General features: G+C 38.3%; 1 long non-coding RNA gene across 1 annotated transcript in view; it reads left to right on the top strand.

Annotated features, from left to right (window-relative positions):
• LOC147820567 (uncharacterized) overlaps nt 1-18,012 on the top strand; it is a 41,442-nt gene extending 23,430 nt beyond the window's left edge. The window contains exon 6 of the long non-coding RNA XR_015448396.1: nt 1,099-18,012. This is a non-coding gene — a long non-coding RNA (uncharacterized LOC147820567). The remainder of the gene's footprint in view (nt 1-1,098) is intronic.
• Nucleotides 18,013-18,018: the final 6 nt, after the last annotated feature.

The following is an 18,018-nucleotide window of genomic DNA, read 5'->3' as shown; positions in this document are numbered from 1 at the left end:
GTGTTAACAATTCTCTATAAGTATTTTGTAAAGAAAAGAATGTTGGTGGTATCTCACTGTGATCAAAGACATATGAACTATATGTCCTTGGCCTGCTTACACTGAGCAGTAGAGTATCTTAAAGTAGAAGTATACAGAGGAGATAGAAAACTAACCACTCAACAGTGACACCTTGATGGTACAGTGTGTCACATAGAGCAATTCTGCTGAAGGTTTTGGACCTCTGCAGAAGTACTTTGCTTGTCAATACTTGAATTCCTAAAATGTATTGTTTTGTGTGCTACTTGTGGGTTCTTTTTTCCAATTAATTTTTCTTTGAAAAACTGTCAAGCACTATGGGAGCACATAATCTAACAAGAATCTCAGAATTCCATCTCCTGAGCTTCTCAGAGGATCCAGACCTGCAGCCCATCCTTTTTGGACTGTTCCTGTGCCTGTACATGGTCACAGTGCTTGGGAATCTGCTCATCCTTCTGGCTGTCAGCTCTGACTCCCACCTCCACATCCCCATGTACATTTTTCTGTCTAACCTGTCTTTTGTTGACATCTCTTTAACCTCATCTATAGTTCCAAAGTTGATTGTGGGCATCTTAAATCACAGCAGAGTTATCTCCTATGTGAGCTGCCTGACACAGATGTCCTTTTTTATCTTATTTGCATGTATGGATCACATGCTTCTGAAAGTCACGACCTATGACTGGTTTGTGGCCATCTGCCATCCCCTGCATTTTGCAACAATTATGAACCCTTGCCTCTGTGTCTTGTTAGTTTTGTTCTCTGTCTTTGTTGGCCTTCTGGAGCCCCAGCTGCACATCCTAATTGTTTTACAACTTACCTGTTTCAAAGATGTGAAAATTGCTAATTTCTTCTGTTTTCCTTCCCAAATTCTTAACCTTTCATGTTATGATACGTTAATCATAACCATAGTCCAGTATATTTTTGGTATCATATTTGGCTTTATTCCCATGTCAGGGATTGTTTTCTCTTATTCTAAGATTATTTCATCTCTCCTGAAAATCCCATCATCTGGGGGGAGGTACAAAGCCTTTTCTACCTGTGGTTCTCACCTGTCAGTTGTTTGCTTATTTTATGGAACAGCCTTTGGAACGTATCTTGGTACAGCCATGTCATATTCTCCAAGGAAGGTTGAGGTGGCCTCACTGATGGTCACTGTGGTCACCCCTCTGCTGAATCCCTTCATCTACATCCTGAGAAAAAAAGGACATTCTTAGCTCCCTGAAGAGGCTCCACCATTGGTGAGTCTAATCCCAGGACATTCAACCTCTATTTGAAATGTAATTTGGAAAATGTGGTAAAGCAGAAGTCTCAACAGTCAACCACAAATACTTAATCCTTGGGTATGTTTCAAAAGTTTGATGTGTGCAATTTATTATGTTTCATAACAGAATCATGACTGGTTGGAAAATGTTGGAATTAAGGTTCTTCGTATGTGCTACCTTCATTTAGGATTGTTAAATTTTTGGAGATGTATAATAATGATGGCTATGCAAAAACAAAATTATAGTTAATGTTAACAAGCTGTGCACCTAAACATGGTTAAAATAGTACATTTGGTGACATATATCTTAACACAATAAGCATAAATAAAGCTAGAGAATACTGAAATGCACAACTTTTGGTAACTTTGTGTCTTGTAGTTACAATACTCTTAAAATTGCAATTTTAAATTATGAGTTTCCTTGTCTTCCTTCTATCTATCATTACTTTTCTATCCTATCTTATTTCACCATCCCCGGTCTTTGATCTCACCTTGCTCAGTAATGTGGAGGTGCTGAAGTTCCCTGTTCTTATGACTGCCTCAGGTTGAGTAGGTTGGGGGGCACTGCCCTTGCCAAATTAGGGAACAAAAGTCTCACTCTGACAGATTTAAAGGAGACAAAGAGATATGGGTTTTCTTTTTTGATGAATCATCGTCCTTTAATATCCTGGAAAAGAAGCACATTAGTGAATCAATTAGTTTTCAACCTCATTTTTTAACCAAGTTAAATAAGCAAGTGTCAAAAACTAAAGTGGAGTATTGGTGAACAGTGCTTCACAAAAGTTATAGAATTCAGACAAAGCATTTTATTTCTATATGATTTGAAGTGTTTATCCAAGTACAATAGATGGAGTCATAGTATATATACTTCCCATTTGTTTAATAAGGCACCAATTTTTCTTTTATTTTAATGGCAGAAATATAGCAAATATATATATATATTTCTATGTGCGCATTGGACCATCAAAAATTTTATTACCAGTCTCAGAACATGAGATCTGTCCTCTATTTTGTATCCCTGAGGACATTTTATAATGCTTGGCCTCTAGCAATATAAACATAGTCTGGAGTGGATATCAGAAAGTTTATATCACAAAAGTAATAAAGCTTAGGAAATTATTTATATTTATATTGTCATTTTCAAATTCCAGGTAGACCTATACAAGAAGCCAAATCTTCACTTGAGAGTTAATTTAAACCTACATAAAATAACACAATGACAGGAAGAAGGGCATATTTTCAGGAGAGATAGTGTCTGGGAATAACAACTTCTTGTGGTTGTAGCTTAAGATGTTACAAGTTCAGCCAGACACTGCCAGTAGGGGCTAGTCTCAGTGTTTGGTGCTCCTTTTTAAATGTAGCCTAGCTTTATCCCATTTTATAGTGCCATTGTTCCACATTTTCAGTTATACTTTGATGTTGTGTGTTTACACGAAGTCAAAGTAAGACACTATCAAACAAATTTACTGTATTTACACATATCTGTGAAGAAAGGTCTTTTAAGGGTCTTCAGGAATTATTTTTGGGGCCACGTGCAGTATCTTAGATCCTCTAGTGTTTTGTTCTATGTTGTGTCATCTACCAGGATGGGTCATAGTCTTGCTTGACCATATGGTTTTCCTTGAAACCATAGTAACAATCCCCTCTCCAGTGACTCTCTTTTTGGCAAAAATGCACACAAAAATAATGTTCTCTGTGGTCCAACAGTCCCTTTTGTTAGGCTTTTTGTGACTCACCAGAGTTGCAGAATCTATTCTGAGGGATGTTGTCATGTCTTGGGATTTGACTGACCATCTAGGGCAAGGGCCAAAGTCCTGGCTCTCCTTGTAGCTTCTTTCTTCAATTTGGTCTTGAAGCCTGCCTTTTTCAACACCCAGAAGGTCAGTTACATCAGTCTTGAATGGGAGAAGTATGTCATATTCCTATTATAATAGTTTCAGGATATTGGAAACTTTAAAATATGTAGTATACCGAGAGAATAGCTACTTGTTCCATTAATCATGGTCAGGATCAGTAGTATTGGTGTGAGGTGTCAGTGTCATATTTTATCTGACCTGTATGTGATGCCATATCATCTGAACCTGCTATATAGATTGTCTTTTAGAAATCATGTTCTTGTAGAAAGTTAACAGGTAACATTTACAAAGTTTTACCAGGAAAACAAAAAGTAAACCTAACAAGGGGAAACACAGAATTTAGGATAACTTCTTGAAGACATTATTACACCAGGGGCATTAGATTCTGTTTATTATCATTAAAATGTATTTAAAATTTTACTGTAGTGGAACTTGTGAGTGATTTGTTACCTTTATCAAATTATAACATATTAAATGGCATAAATAAATTGTGTTTGCAATTTTGAAAAATTAAAGTGTCTAAGTAGAATATACTTGTTTACAGATGTATTTTTAAATTACTCTTATGCAATCTTTCATCATTAGAATGACACTAAATAGACTGCATGTTTAGGCACATCTAACTACCATAATACAATAAAGATCCCATATACATGTCAGGAAAAGTCTATCATGGTAAACAATTTTTCTCCAGGATGCCAATATAGTCAATGTTCTCTTCAGTTTTGCACTTTAGAAACCATGTAGACTTGGAGAATGTAAACAAATTTAACATACAAAGAAGTCAGTAATAAATAGCATCACAGTTACATAGAAGTGTTTACATATAAAATTTGATTTTACTCTTAAGGTAAAATTTAGAGCCCTTTAACAGGTTAATAAAATGTAAAAAGTATGGATGGGGAGTTCTAAAATGAATAAAAATTAACAGTTTGTGAAGAAGCAAAATTTCTGGAAATGATGGTAAAAGTTCCATTGTATTGTGAATGTAATAAATGACACTGAACTATGCACTTATCTTGATTTAGAATGGTAATTGTCATTATTTAATTTTACCATAAGAAATTACGTTGAAAACAGCAGGCTTGAATTCACAAAAATTATTTATTAGATGTGAAAATATTGAAATTCAAACCCTGGTTTAGAACCTTCCCTTATGATAAAGTCATCTGCTTCTAGTTCATAGGTTGATTATCAGAAAATAAAAACAAGTAATGGCACAAGAAATGATCAAAACTCATGGTGAATATTTAAATAAAAAATATTGCAATAAAAATCACTTTGCCATTAACCTGCCTCAAAATACTCCTTCTTGCTTTACACACTGTTATCCCTCTTTCTTGCCACTTTCAAAAGCAGCTCTGGGAGCCCTCTTTTGATATTCTGTCTAGTTGGTCTGTCCTGGCTGCTGACGTGTCCTGAATCAATTTAGTACTTTAGGTTTCATAGTCATTATGACTTTGGGGAAGAGACAGAAGTCACATTGTACCTGATCTAATGAATATGGTGGATGAGGTTATGCCATGATGTGTTTGTGAGCCTCCTTCATTCAATTCCCTTCATTATCTTCACTTTCCCTGTGATTGCTAGCTTTCCTTCTTTCTTGATTCTTGGATATCTTCTTTTTCTGTTCCTTAAGTTGTTGTTTTCCAGATGTCTCAGTTTTAATTCCTAGAGAGGCTGTCATTTCCTGCTGGCTTTTACTCTGCAATCTTTTTCTCTTTTGTGCTCTACTGATTTTGGACTGGGAAATGTGATTGTATTCATCAATAATCTGAGTATTCTTATAATGATTAAATGCTTCCTTTGCTTAGCTACATCAAATCTTTCCAAAAGCCTATGCTAGGCTTAATGATGTATTTGTGGCTATCTGTATTTTGAGTCCTTTCTTCTGTAACCTGAGATAGAGAAATTTTTTGTCCTCTCAGAGGCTCTAAGCATAACAGTTCACCTTTAAGTATGCATTCAGAATGTACTTTGGAAAGAACAATGAAACAATATCTAGAACTGTTTATACTACAACTTTGCTCATATTATTTTTATCATTTCATGCCTTTAATTCCTTATGATTTTTTAAAATTGAAATTCTATTTTCACAGTATGTATTGATTACATTCATCCTGGGGAGTTCTTGGGTGTACATAACACAACTTAATTCTTTTTACTTCCCCTTCTCCTTCCTTCCAAGTCCCTCTCTTCATATCATGATTTCCATAGCATTTACAAAAAAATAAACAAAAACTATCTCCTTCTTTCCTATTATCTCTCTTTTATTTTGATCTTTTAATGACTTTTACTTGTGGATTTATCACTTAAGAAAAAGCATGCAACATTTAACCTTGTATATATTTTTTTCACTTACCATTATTGTCTCAAAACACTATTTTCCTAAAAATGACTCAAATTTATCCATTATGGCAGTCTTACTATTTTCATGTTGGATTTGTTTTTGCCTAACTTTTATATTATGAAGAAGAGGGAAATTTAAAACAGTATAAATTTTCAATTTCAAAAATGAAAATATGCTGTATTTACGATACAGACAGTTTTACAACACTGTGAATTTAACTCCAGTAAAATGTGTTATTAGAGTGGTTATAATGGTAAGTTTTTATGCATATTCTCCTCCAACAAAAATGAAAATAAAAAATAGGGCAATCTGTAAAAATCAGGTAGTAGTTGCAGAGGTCACTAGCACAGATGAACTTTGCCTGATTTGAGAAAGAGCCAAAGACATATCAAAGACATTCACTTTCAAACAATTTAAAAAAGACATTCACTTTCTCCTCTTCTTATCCTTAATAATAGGAATTCCTCAGTGATTGGGATGTCATTGACCCATTTGACTAATTATGAGTGCTGTGCATTTAGGTTGGTTTTTTTGTTTTGTTTTTTGGGGTTTTTTTGGTACCAGGTATTAAACTCAGATCATTGCACTTGTGCAGCAGGCAGGGAAACCACCGAGCTAAATCCCCGGCCCCAAGCTTTTAATGTAATATAATAGTCAGTAATCTGCTTGTGCCTTCAGCCCTTCAGTTGGTGGTTTTAGTCCAATTTTTTTCAACCTGAGTCTCCTCTTCTAGAGTTGTGTCCATGAGGAAGATTTCATCTGACACCCTATTCTTATCCATCCCAGGGACAAAACCTGAGCCTTCACTGGAAACCAGACCTGGGAGATTTTTCTGCAGTCCCTGCTCATGACCCAGCAGAGATGGAGCATAAATCAATAAGTGCAGAGGGAGCCCAGGGATGTAGATGAGAATCTTGCAAAAATTATTTTCTCATGAGCACAAACAAGGCAGTTTTTAGTAGCTAGATGGGAGCCAACTAATTTGAAACACATTCCCTCTATAGCTATGAGGGAAGTGAGGTTTCTATTCCTAGTTGTGGTGTGGATATCAAAAATCTCACTCAAAATTTGCTTCCTAACCACCTTGGTTCTATTTTGAATTGATTTCTCACCTCTCAAAATTGAAAACGTGTCCCACTGAACTGATTTCTCTGTACTCCAAAAAGATTGCAATGGTTATCATGAAGATATGTAAGATGAAGTCTTCAACCATAGCATTATAAACTATTTCTTAGGACTTCCTAAATTCAGTTACTGGGTAAAATATTCTATTTAGCTTGCTTCATTTTGTGTGCTAACTCTTCTTAGGGTTATAAGGGCCCAACTAATTATCTTCTTACAGAAAACTGAAGAGCCTATCACTTTACTGTAACATGTAGTAGGATGTTAGATAGTAAAGAGTGAAGCCATATTTGCACTGGGGATGTGGGATTACAGACACAGGACATCATATCAAGTGAATCCTGGCAATTTATATCCTTGAAAATACAAATAGCCATTTCACTTCCCTGTCACTTGTAGAAAATAATCCTTGCTTGCTCTGGTCTTTTGTGGGGGCTGGGGTGCCTCATTGATCACAGGGTCCAGGTACATCCACTACAGAAAAGACATATATAGGTCACAGGCATATTTCAAAGAAAGAGTATACACTTGAAAATTCAGCATAGATTTCTTTCCTCATACTGCTGTTTGATATGTTTGTGACTTTCCATGTCTTTTTCCATGCTTACAATTGTTATATATGAATGATTTAGAATAGAGATGTGCCACACTCTGCATCAGATTTGAATCTGTTTACTAAAGCCAATAACCTAGTGCCCAGAAATGGATCTCAGCAAAGAGAAATGCTTTGATTTCTCCTTTTAAATCATGCTTTCTCTTGGGGAGGGCTCAACAGGAGAGCAAGCAGAATTTTACAGAAGCAGAACCATGCCAGGTTAGTGGAGAGTGCACAATATCCACACTCTGGTGGTTTGATCTCTGTGAAATCCACTCCCCATTCTTCTACAGGATTCCAACCCAGGAATCTGACTCCAAGGGGTGCAAATGGGCACTAGCAGGGATTTACTTGTACACAGGTTGGGCACCTAAGAGAGGCCTGCTCCTGCAGTATTGAAAAACAATATCTTGGAGTTAGAAGCTCTGACATCTTGTAGGACCCCTGGTTCATGACCTAATGTAGCTGCTAGATGAGCTGCTGTCCTAATGCCTGGGGAAGGTAGATGCAACCATCTGGACATTTCCATTGGCCTTGGGGATCTTTCTTTACTTGCACCTGGCTTACTTCATTATCTTCCTCTTCATTGTAAGCGGGGCTAGCCATGAGCAAAGTGAGAGGAGGACTCACCATAGGCAGAATGACTAAGGGTTCAGCTGGCCTCAGGGCTGCCTCTCTGGCTACATGGTCTGCAAGTTAATTTCCCTTAACCTCAGGTGTATTGTCCTATTGGTGACCTGAACGTGAATGGTGGGTACCTTCTTGGGAAGTCATCCCACCTACAGGAGAGACAATATCTCCTCTTTGTTCTTGGTAGTCTTTCCTGCAGAGGTTAAGAGTTCTGTCTCATAAATGCTAGCATGAGCATGTAGAGTAACAAAGGCATATCTACTGTCAGTGAACATATTTATCTTTTCCTTTCATATTTCAAGGCCTGGGCCAAGGCGATGAGTTCTCCCTTTTGGGCCAAGCTTCCCTGGGGCAGAGGCTGAGAAAAAATGACTTGATCAACAGTAGTCACTGCAGCCCCTGCCCTCCACACCCCACTTACCACCATGCTGCTTCCATCTCAGAAGAGGGTTGCATCTGCCCCACCCAAGGGAGTGTCTCTTAACTCTGATTGTCCCCCTTGGATCTGCTCCAGAACCTGCTCACAATTGTGAATTGGGATGTCAGGGTCATCATCTGGCATTAGTGTAGCTGGATTGAGAACTTGTCCTGCTCAGGAGACTATGTGAGGCTGGTAGAGCAAGAGTCTTTGATACTGAGTGAGGTGGGCATTTGACATCCATTTGGTAGTAGCAGCACAGAGCAGAGTCTCTACTGAATGAGGGTCAGTTAGGACTAAGTCCTCTCCAAGGGTCAACTTATCAGCTTCCTTGACCAATAAAGTTGTGGGAGCTAACCCCCAAAGACATGAAGGCTACTTGATGCCACAGGATCTAATCTTAGATAGGCTACATGCTGCTTCCAGAGTCCAAACAACTGCATTAGGTCTCCCTTAGCAAGCCTTCTTACCTCATTTATGACTAGATGGAAAAGCTTAGCAACATTAGGTAGTGCCATATCTGAGGCTGATACCAGAGCTCTATTCAGATTCTGGAAGGACTTTTCTTCATCTATTCCACATTCTAGTGGTTGATTTCCTCCAGAGGCAGAATGGAGGGGCTGAACTATCTCAGCACACCCGGGTATCAGTAGGCAACAGTGTCCAGCTGCACCTAGGAATTTTTGTAACATTTTCTTGATAGTTGTTTTATATATCTGGAGGATAGCCCTTTTCCTGGCGTGGGACAAATCTCTTCTTCCTTCTGAGATTTCATACCCCAGGTATGATACTTTAGAGCCACAGAGTTTTGTTTTCTTCACCCAGACATGTTAGCCCAACTCCTTTAGTAGCTAAAGAAGCTCTTATGTCACCTGCAGGCATCCTGAATAGCTAGTAGCAGCTTATAACAAATTATCCACATATTGAAGCAGGGTGAGGTTCGGGTAGGGGGTTCCAAAACTCATGAAGTCCTCCTGGAGGACCTCGCCAAGTAGGTTGGCTGCATTTTAAAATCCTTGAAGTAGCCATGTCCAGGTGAGCTGGCAGGAGTCACTGGAAAGTAGGTCAGTCCACTGGAAGGTGAAGATAGGCTGGCTAGCAGGGGCAAGGGGCACCCTGCAAAAAAGCATCCTTGAAATCTATCACAGTATACACTATGTGCTCAAGAGACAGCAAAGTAATGAAGGTATGTGGATTGGGACAATAGGTTGCACAATTACCACTTCCCAGTTACCTTCTCTCGAGTCTTGGACTGGCCTGTAATATGACACCCCTGGTTTCTGTACTGGCAGATACAGGGGGTTCCATGGAGACTGACAAGGAGATAATATCCCAAAGTCCACCAACCTCTTAATGGGAGGGGCTATCCCCTGTCTGGCCTTCTGGGAGTTGGGGTAGTATTGAACTTGCACAGGCATGGAGTGTGGTAGGAAGCCAAATCTGGTGGATTAGTTTCCACCCACACCTTAGGGAACTCCACCTCAATTCTGTCCAACAAGCCACCAGGGCTTGTTTCCTCTGGCTTTTCTTCACCTGAGAGAAGATGCTCCTGGACAGGGTGGTGGTCAAAGACAGTTGGTGTGAAGGGAGTAATATCTGACCCTTGGTGGGAGCAAAAGAAATGCTGGCCTTTAGTTTATGAAGGAGATTTCACCCCAACAATATGAATGGGCAGTCTGATATTATCAGAAAAGAGTGAGTAACTTGTTTTGATTCCAGGTTCACCCAGTCACTCACTCATGACCATGAAATTTTGGACTGCTCCCATGGACCCTGGATGGGAATGGATTGTAATGAAAGCTCTCCCAGGAGAATTTTTAACACTGATCTCTCAGTGCCAGTGTCCATCAGGAAACAGACCAGTTGACCCCTTTGGGGACCAAGAGAGAAGGAGCCCTGGCCCCCTCAATCTGAATCTTCCTTTCCTCCAGATGTGGAGAGAGATAGTACGCTGACACAGGGCCTGTGGGGGCATTCATTATTCCAGTGCCCTTCATCTTTGGAATAGGCACATTAATTTCTGCCCAATGATGGTCATCTTCCTGGCTTTCTAGGCACCTGGCCTTTGGGCTTCCTGGAGTTGGGTCCATGGGGTGCCCTCTGATGGTTGCTGCCAAGATCTTTGCTTTTTTCTTGGCTGATTTTTCTGTCATACATATGGCCAATTTTTATTTTTCTGTATGCCTATTGTCAAACGCATTTTGAGCTACTTCTAACAGTTGAGATGTGTTCATTCCTGGGAATCCCTCCAATTTTTGTAATTTACTCCTAATACTGGGTGCAGACTGAATAATATCAGACAGATTTATAGCTCTACTTTTCTGTGGAACAGAGTGGTTGAATGGCCTGTAAAGCTGGAAGGCCTCTTGGAGTCCCTCGAGGAATCCAGCAGGGACTCCTCTGATCCCAGTGTTACCTCAGTGATTTTGACAGATTTATGGATTTCTGAGCTGCTGCTTAAATCCCTTTCAACAAGTTCTGGCAAAAGGTAATCAAAGCCTGTTTTTCCCCTGGAGAATTTGAATCCCATTCAGGCCATTGCAAGGGGGAAGCCATGTTTCAGAAATTTGTGGCTTCCTCCTCTGAATTCCCTCCCAATAAATCCTTTATAGCCTCAGACCAAATCCTGCTCTGGTACTCAGTTGTTAACATGGTCAAAAACAACTGCTGACAGTCATCTCAGGTTGGTAGATGAGTCCTAAAGATTGACTTGATCATGGAAATCATAACCTGGGGCTTCTCAGAGAAGGGAGGATTCAGGGTTTTCCAGTTGTAAAGGTCAGAAGTGGAAAAGGGAACATATACCGGGAACAGACAGGTTCCCAGTCCTGCCCTATTGGTATGAGGGGCCTCCCTTAAAGAAAAGAGAATCTCTTGACTGTGTCTTACCAAGGTGGTGACCTCCTGCCAGGATAAGAGATGATCTCTTATGGGGAGAGATGTAGAGGAAGAAGTAGAGGAAGAACCAAAGGAGTTGGAGTCAGGTGGGTTGGGATGGTCAGGAGAGGAGGGCAAACTAGGGTTATATGGAGGTGGATGGGAGGACTTCCTCATTATCTGACTGCTGCAGAACCAGTTTCTGTCTCTCTGGAGTTCTCCCATGAGGGAGACAACATGTTTTGGAAACAAGCAACTTTGAATTTGCCTTTGTGGTGCAGGCCTTTAGCCATGGAGGTGGGTGTTGCACTACAGTAAACCAGGGGTGAATGTAAGGGAACTGATCAGGGTACCCGGGTGACCTGTTAACAATCTTCCAAATTGCTTCAACTATGGAAAAGTCGAGCGAGCCCTCAGAGGGTGAGGTCAAACCAAAAGAGGGCCACTCAAGCTCCAACAAAGTGTAAAGTTTTTTCTTTGATATTTTCACTCCATAATCATCAGAAAATTCTGGGGAAAAATTTCTAAGCATGTAGACCAGGGGTGTAACCAGTTGTAAGGATCATGTCCCCATGGTAGAGAGACTTGGGGCAGGCAGGATATATCCAAGAATATGAGCTGTGAGAACATATAAAAGACAAGAAGACACAAGAGGTGTCCAGACATAAAGAACAACCCTTAGTGTCTATGTAGTGCACCCTTACATGATATCATGACAGACAAATGAAGGGGATATTGCTCTGTGAGTGTAAACACTCAGTCAGTCCACTGGCTGTGGGCCTCTCAGTGACTTTAAGGACTGTCCAGGTGTTAGGGTGTTTTTACCTTGTTGCAAGAGCACCTACTTGAACTTTCTTAGTGGCATCCACAGAATCACAGTATGACCTCAGTCAGATCCCATAACTCCAAGGGGGAGAAGTTCCTCTCATTATCATAGTGGGACAGATGGGGCAGTTTGACACAGATGGAACAGTTTATAGCTTACACTGCCCATTACCAGTCACTCACTCATTCATGTAACACTCATTCTGAGGCTAAAAACATTCCAAGTTCATGCCCGAGGATTTTCTAGATTGGCTGACTTGCAGCCAGACCAGACCAGAGGAGAATAGAAGACCACCTAGGTCAGGGTCCTGACATGAGGAGGGGCCCAAGGAATGAATTAGTCAAGGAACCAGAAGGATTCTTACCTGCAGAACAGATTGGATGGACTCCAGAAAATTTGGAGGGTGTCTCAGGCATCTCTGCAGTCCCCTCAGTGAGAATACATGTCTGTAGAATGTCTCAGGGGGCAGCTCACCTATAGTCTGCTGCCAAAGATGGGAGGCACCCCAGTGAGCCCTGTCCACCCACTGTGGCCACCTCCCTGGGGTCTCCAGCTCTTACTGGCAAGTGAGGTAGAATTATAGAGACGTGCCACACTCTCCATCATATCTGAGTCAGTTTATTAAAGCTGGTGACCGAGAGGGAGCTAGTGCCTGGAAATGGCTCTTGGTACTGAGAAGTGGTTTCATTTCTCCTTTTAAATCATGCTTTCTATTGGGGTAGGCTCAAGGAGAGAACATGCAGAATTTTACAGAAGCAGAACCAACCATGTCAATGAGGGGGCACAAGGAAGTTTCACACACCAAGTGAGCTAAAAAACATCCTGCAGCCACAGCAAGTTTTCTGCCAAAAAGGATGTGGGTTTTGGGTGCTTTATCCAACCACAAACACTTTGTCCAAGCACAGGTGCAAAATGATGTTGAGAATCAAGATGGGGTCACTTTGGCTATCACACAATTACTTCACAAAATCTCTAAGGGAGTCATGTCAGCTCTTAATTTCATTTCCATTTCAGAGATGAGTGATATATGTCAGATATATATGTCAGGTATATATGTCAGATGCAACTGTGGTTAAAATCCTAAACCTCTCCTTACATCTTTCTATGAACTGGGAAACAATTAAATATTTTAGTGGTTTGTACAGGATCTTTCAGTTTAGTTTTTAACTATTTCTTATTATTTTTGAAATGCCAGTCAGGTATTTAATATCTATAAGACAGCATTATCATTAATGCTGATTTATGCTTACAACAAATGCACTAAATATTATAGAAATAAGGAGTGCTCTGTATGGGGTTAATGTGTATAAAATCAGAAGAAAAGGAAATTTAGTTATCATTCCTATTAATGATAACAATAATCTTCACAACAGTTATTTACTGTGACCTAGAGTTACTCTTTTCTTATTTCTGCAGCAGAACACTTTGTTTTTGTCTTTGTGTAATTGTACTTGTCTGTTTGGAAAGAAATGTTGAGCTGTATTTTTCATCTGATTCTCTATATTTTGGTACAGAGCCAGCATCGAAAATAAAAACCTCTGTTAAACATTGAAAGGACCCTTTCCATGACACAATAATGGTCCTAATCAGCATGATATGAAGATGCTTGGTGTGTTCCTGTATGCATTCATTTCTTTCACAAATGACCCAGAGAAGTAGAGACAAAATAAGTAGCTCTTGTTTGTGTCCATGTCATGGACACATGGGCTCTATAATCCATTGTACTGCATATATGAAAATTATTGAAAAACACAGCAGAATTATTCATGGTTTAAAAGAAAAATTCATCAGGAGAAGTCACATGCATATATATGCCATCAGCTAAGATATATTTAGACTTCACCTCATTCCATGCTATAGTGCATTTAAGCATAGTTTACTGTATTTGTCGGTTAACTTTCTACTTGCATAATTGTAGCATTTTCTATATATAAAACAAAAACTTACAACAACTACACACTTAAATTCCAGACTTTCTTTGATTCAGCTTATGTGCAGATTAATGCTATTCTCCTTAATTTCCTCAAGTGAGGTAAGCACAGAGAGAAAGAGATCCAAACACATTCTGCATACTATAGAAGATCAATGACACAGGTCTAAAGTATTTATTTCCTTCCTTCCATACCAAACCCAAATGGAAATGCTATTCCCCATATGATGATATGACATTTCTTGTCATGTTATTATAAAGATATCACTAGTGGGAAGACTGCAGTTATATTTTGAACGTTTATCACAAGAATAATAGGATATGATTAATAATGAATGACATTTTGAATTTTTTTAAATTATAAAATTATATGTTCATTATTTGCTGGAAAACTGATAAGTAACTCAATCACTATATTATATGTACTTTTTTCTTCTGTGACGGGGGAGAGGTACACAATAATATTTACAAGTTAAGTGAGGTCTGTGTTTCCCGGGTTATGCTCTGTATCAGTTAAAGCATTTGATATAGATGTATGCTCTTTATAGGCAAACAAAACCACCTGTCAATGTAACCTTCTTTATTTCAGGGGAAATAGCTGTTGTGTTATACACCACATAGAAGAGATTTAGGTATTTTTAAATTAAATTTTAAAGAAAATGCTTTGTAGATTCACAAATCAATGATGATTTGGAAACACTGACAGAATATCTGCCCACAAAATTCATGACAACAGATTTCTTTGAGAAAACATAAGCAAGGCAATGGGATTATGGAGAGATATTAAGAATTCAAATTCATGGGCCTGGGATTTAGCTCAGTGGTTTTGCCAGCTGCTGCGCAAGAGCAAGGACCCGAGTTCGATCTGCGGTACCAAAAAAAAAAAAAAAGAATTCAAGTTCCCATGTAATGGATCAGATCTCTAAAATACTAATAGTGATATAAACATCATAAAATTAAATATTTATATGTTAATATAGGGAAAGGAGCATTTGCTAAATTGCAGAAAATACTCTGGGACAGTAGTTCTCCACTCTAGTGTAAGAAACTGATACAAAAACTTGAAATATTCACATTCTGATTTAATTGATCCATCTGAGGTCCAGGCATCTGGTTATTTAAAAATATTCCCAGATAAGTGTATTTCTATATTTGATTGAATACTAATGTAAATTAAATAATTTTCAAAACACTTTCTTGCAGTAACAGTAGAAGGTGGGTAATTTCATTCCCATTGTACAGATGTGGGGAATTACATGAGGTGTGTTACGGTTGAAAGCGTGTTTCAATTCTTTCATGTGCTTTTAATTTTGATGGTGAGTTTTCATTTGTGTTTCTATTATTTCATGTGCTACACTATTCTGCTTGACCTATTTTCCAATTAAATCATAGTCTAGCATGAGACAGCAACACATCCTGATTTCCTTCATATAGATGAAATAAGAAAATTCAGTTCATGTTTCAGGAAATATTAATATAACAATCTGTCCATTTGAATTAGGGGTCAGGGCTTCAGCTCGGGGTTCTGGACTTTCCCTGCTTCTAATGTGTTCAACTAAACACAAGAGGGTTTAGAATCAGAAGTCATTAAGTCATATGACCATTCTCTTTCAAATATTGAGTGAAGAACTAGGCAAAAGTTCTGTTTTTTAAAGATGGTAAGCAAAAAAAAAGTTGTTTTATATAATAGATATTTTAGCAACAACATATGGATTGATTTTTTAAAAATCTGTAAAATCTTTAAAACATCCAAAATCCTTATCATTTATGATTTTTAATCATTGAAAAATGAAGTTTGCATTAATGTCACATTTAAATTTATGTCATTAGTTTCTGTATACATACTTGAGCCTGTTTTATACAAATTTAAATTGAGCATAAACATAGATAGGAGTGATATGTTAAATATTTTGTTTAAATATTTAAACAAACAAAGGATAAGTGACCTCTTTCATCATTGAAAGACACAAATCAGAAAACACAACAATGATGAAAAATTTCTGAGACAACTGGCTTAACAAAAGTTTCAAATGCACAATTAATTTTAATTTAATTTTCAGATAATATAGTCTTAGGTCCTGTAGTATTTATACATAAAATAAACCAAGGACATTTGTGTGATATTATGAAAATAAAACAAGGGGCACTGTACTTCAATTTTTAAAATTTTTCTTCAAATATAATAATATTTTTTTAGAGGGGGATAGTATAAATTTCTATTCTGTTTCTTAAAAGTTTTGGATGAACTTTACTGAGATCATGTACTTCTGAATGCTAATTTTCTTGGTCTCCCATATTGTTCAGTGAGGAGGTGGATAACAAATAACCAAATAATTGGAGTGATTGAGTACTTCAGTTTTTCATAATTAAGTAGTATTACTGAAGATTTTGAGCTGCAAGTATAAATGCTTTACTTTCTTCTTGAGAAGGTGGTCAAGCACTACAGGAGCACATAATCTAACAAGAGTCTCAAAATTCCTTCTGGTTCACTTCTCAGAGGATCCAGACCTTCACCCCTCCTATTTGGACTGTTCCTGTCCATGTATCTGGTCCCAGTGGTTGGGAAACTGCTCATCATCCTAGCAATCAGCTCAGACCACCACCTCCACACCCCATGTAATTCTTCCTCCCCAACCTGTCCTTGGCTGATATCTGTTTCACCTCCACTGCAGCTCCAAAGATGATTATGAACATCCCAACTCATGGGAGGGTATTCTCCTATGTGGGCTGCCTGACACAGATGTCTGTTTATTTCGTCTTTGGAAATATGGCCTATGACTGTTTTGTGGCCATCTGCCATCTCCTGCATTATGCAGTATTTATGAACCCTCACTGCTGTGCCTTACTAGTTTTGGTGTCTTTCTTTTTCAGCCTTTTGATATCCCAGCTGCACAATTTCATTGTCTTATGACTAACTTGCTTCAAGGATGTGGAAATTGATAATTTATTCTGTAATCCTTCTCAACTCCTTAATCTATACTGTTCTCATACATTGATCTAAAACTTAATCACATACTTTGTTGGTATCATATTTAGATTTTTTCCCATTTCTCTTACTATAAAATTATTTCCACCATTCTGAGTCTCATCATCTGGAGAGAGGTACAAAGCTCTTTCTACCTGTAATTCTCACCACTCAGTTGTTTGCTTATTTTATGTAACAACCCTTGGAGTGTATATTGGTTCAGCCATGTCATATTCTCCCAGCAAGGGCATGGTGGCCTCATAGATATACACTCTTGACACTCCCATGCTGAATCCCTTCATCTACATCCTGAAAAACAGGAATATTTTTGGAACACTAAAAGGGCTCTACAAATGGGGAGTCTAAACTCCGGACCTTTGGTAACCATTTGTAATGTAGTTTGGGACATGTGGTAAAACTGAACACACAAAACTCACTGTAAATGCTGCTTTATTGTTTATATTATTTCACATATTTTATGTCTTCAATTTCTTTCACATTTTGTCATAGAATCATAGATGATTAGAAGAATGTGAATTTAGGAGCTTTTGGATGGGTGGAAATGTCAGTTGGGAATTTGATGTTTCTGGAGTTTGACATGATTGATGCTTTCAGAAAAATGACTTTGTAATTAAGGTAAAAAAAACTGCTGAAAAGTGGTTAAAATGGTCCATTTAGTTATACATATCTTAGCACAATAACAATGGGAAAAAAGCTGAGTATATTTTTTTAAGGAAGAATTTAAAAGAGTGAATAATACACTCGAGATTCCTCCTTAGGAGAGAAAGAGCCAAAGAGCTTTGTGGACACCCATTTTCTTTGTCTTTTCTTAAAATTCCAGAAATTTCAGAAGTCTTTAGTGTCAGGTTGACATAGACTATCTTGGATAATCATAAGCTGTGAGCACTGAGTTTCCAATGTTGTATAGTAAATAGTCCATTATCTACCTCTTCCTCCAGGCTTTCATTTGGATGTTTTCAGTCCAGTTGCCACCACTTCTGTGTCTCTCCTTCTTGACCGTTTCAAATAGGAGGGTCGTATCTGACATTGTTGATTCTCTGGGTTGATCTAGCATCTTCATTGGTTCTCACATAGATGAGGAATTGGCATCATAGTTTTTTTGACATAATCTATTTCATTATATCTCAGATTATCATATTTATGGTGTTG

Source organism: Heterocephalus glaber, unplaced genomic scaffold (genome assembly GCF_053883595.1).
Source record: "Heterocephalus glaber isolate CG9 unplaced genomic scaffold, H.glaber_assembly_v1.0 deba00001854, whole genome shotgun sequence".
Lineage (NCBI taxonomy): Eukaryota > Metazoa > Chordata > Mammalia > Rodentia > Bathyergidae > Heterocephalus > Heterocephalus glaber.
Note: the sequence above shows the minus strand (reverse complement) of the source record. Positions and strands in the feature narration are given on the sequence as shown.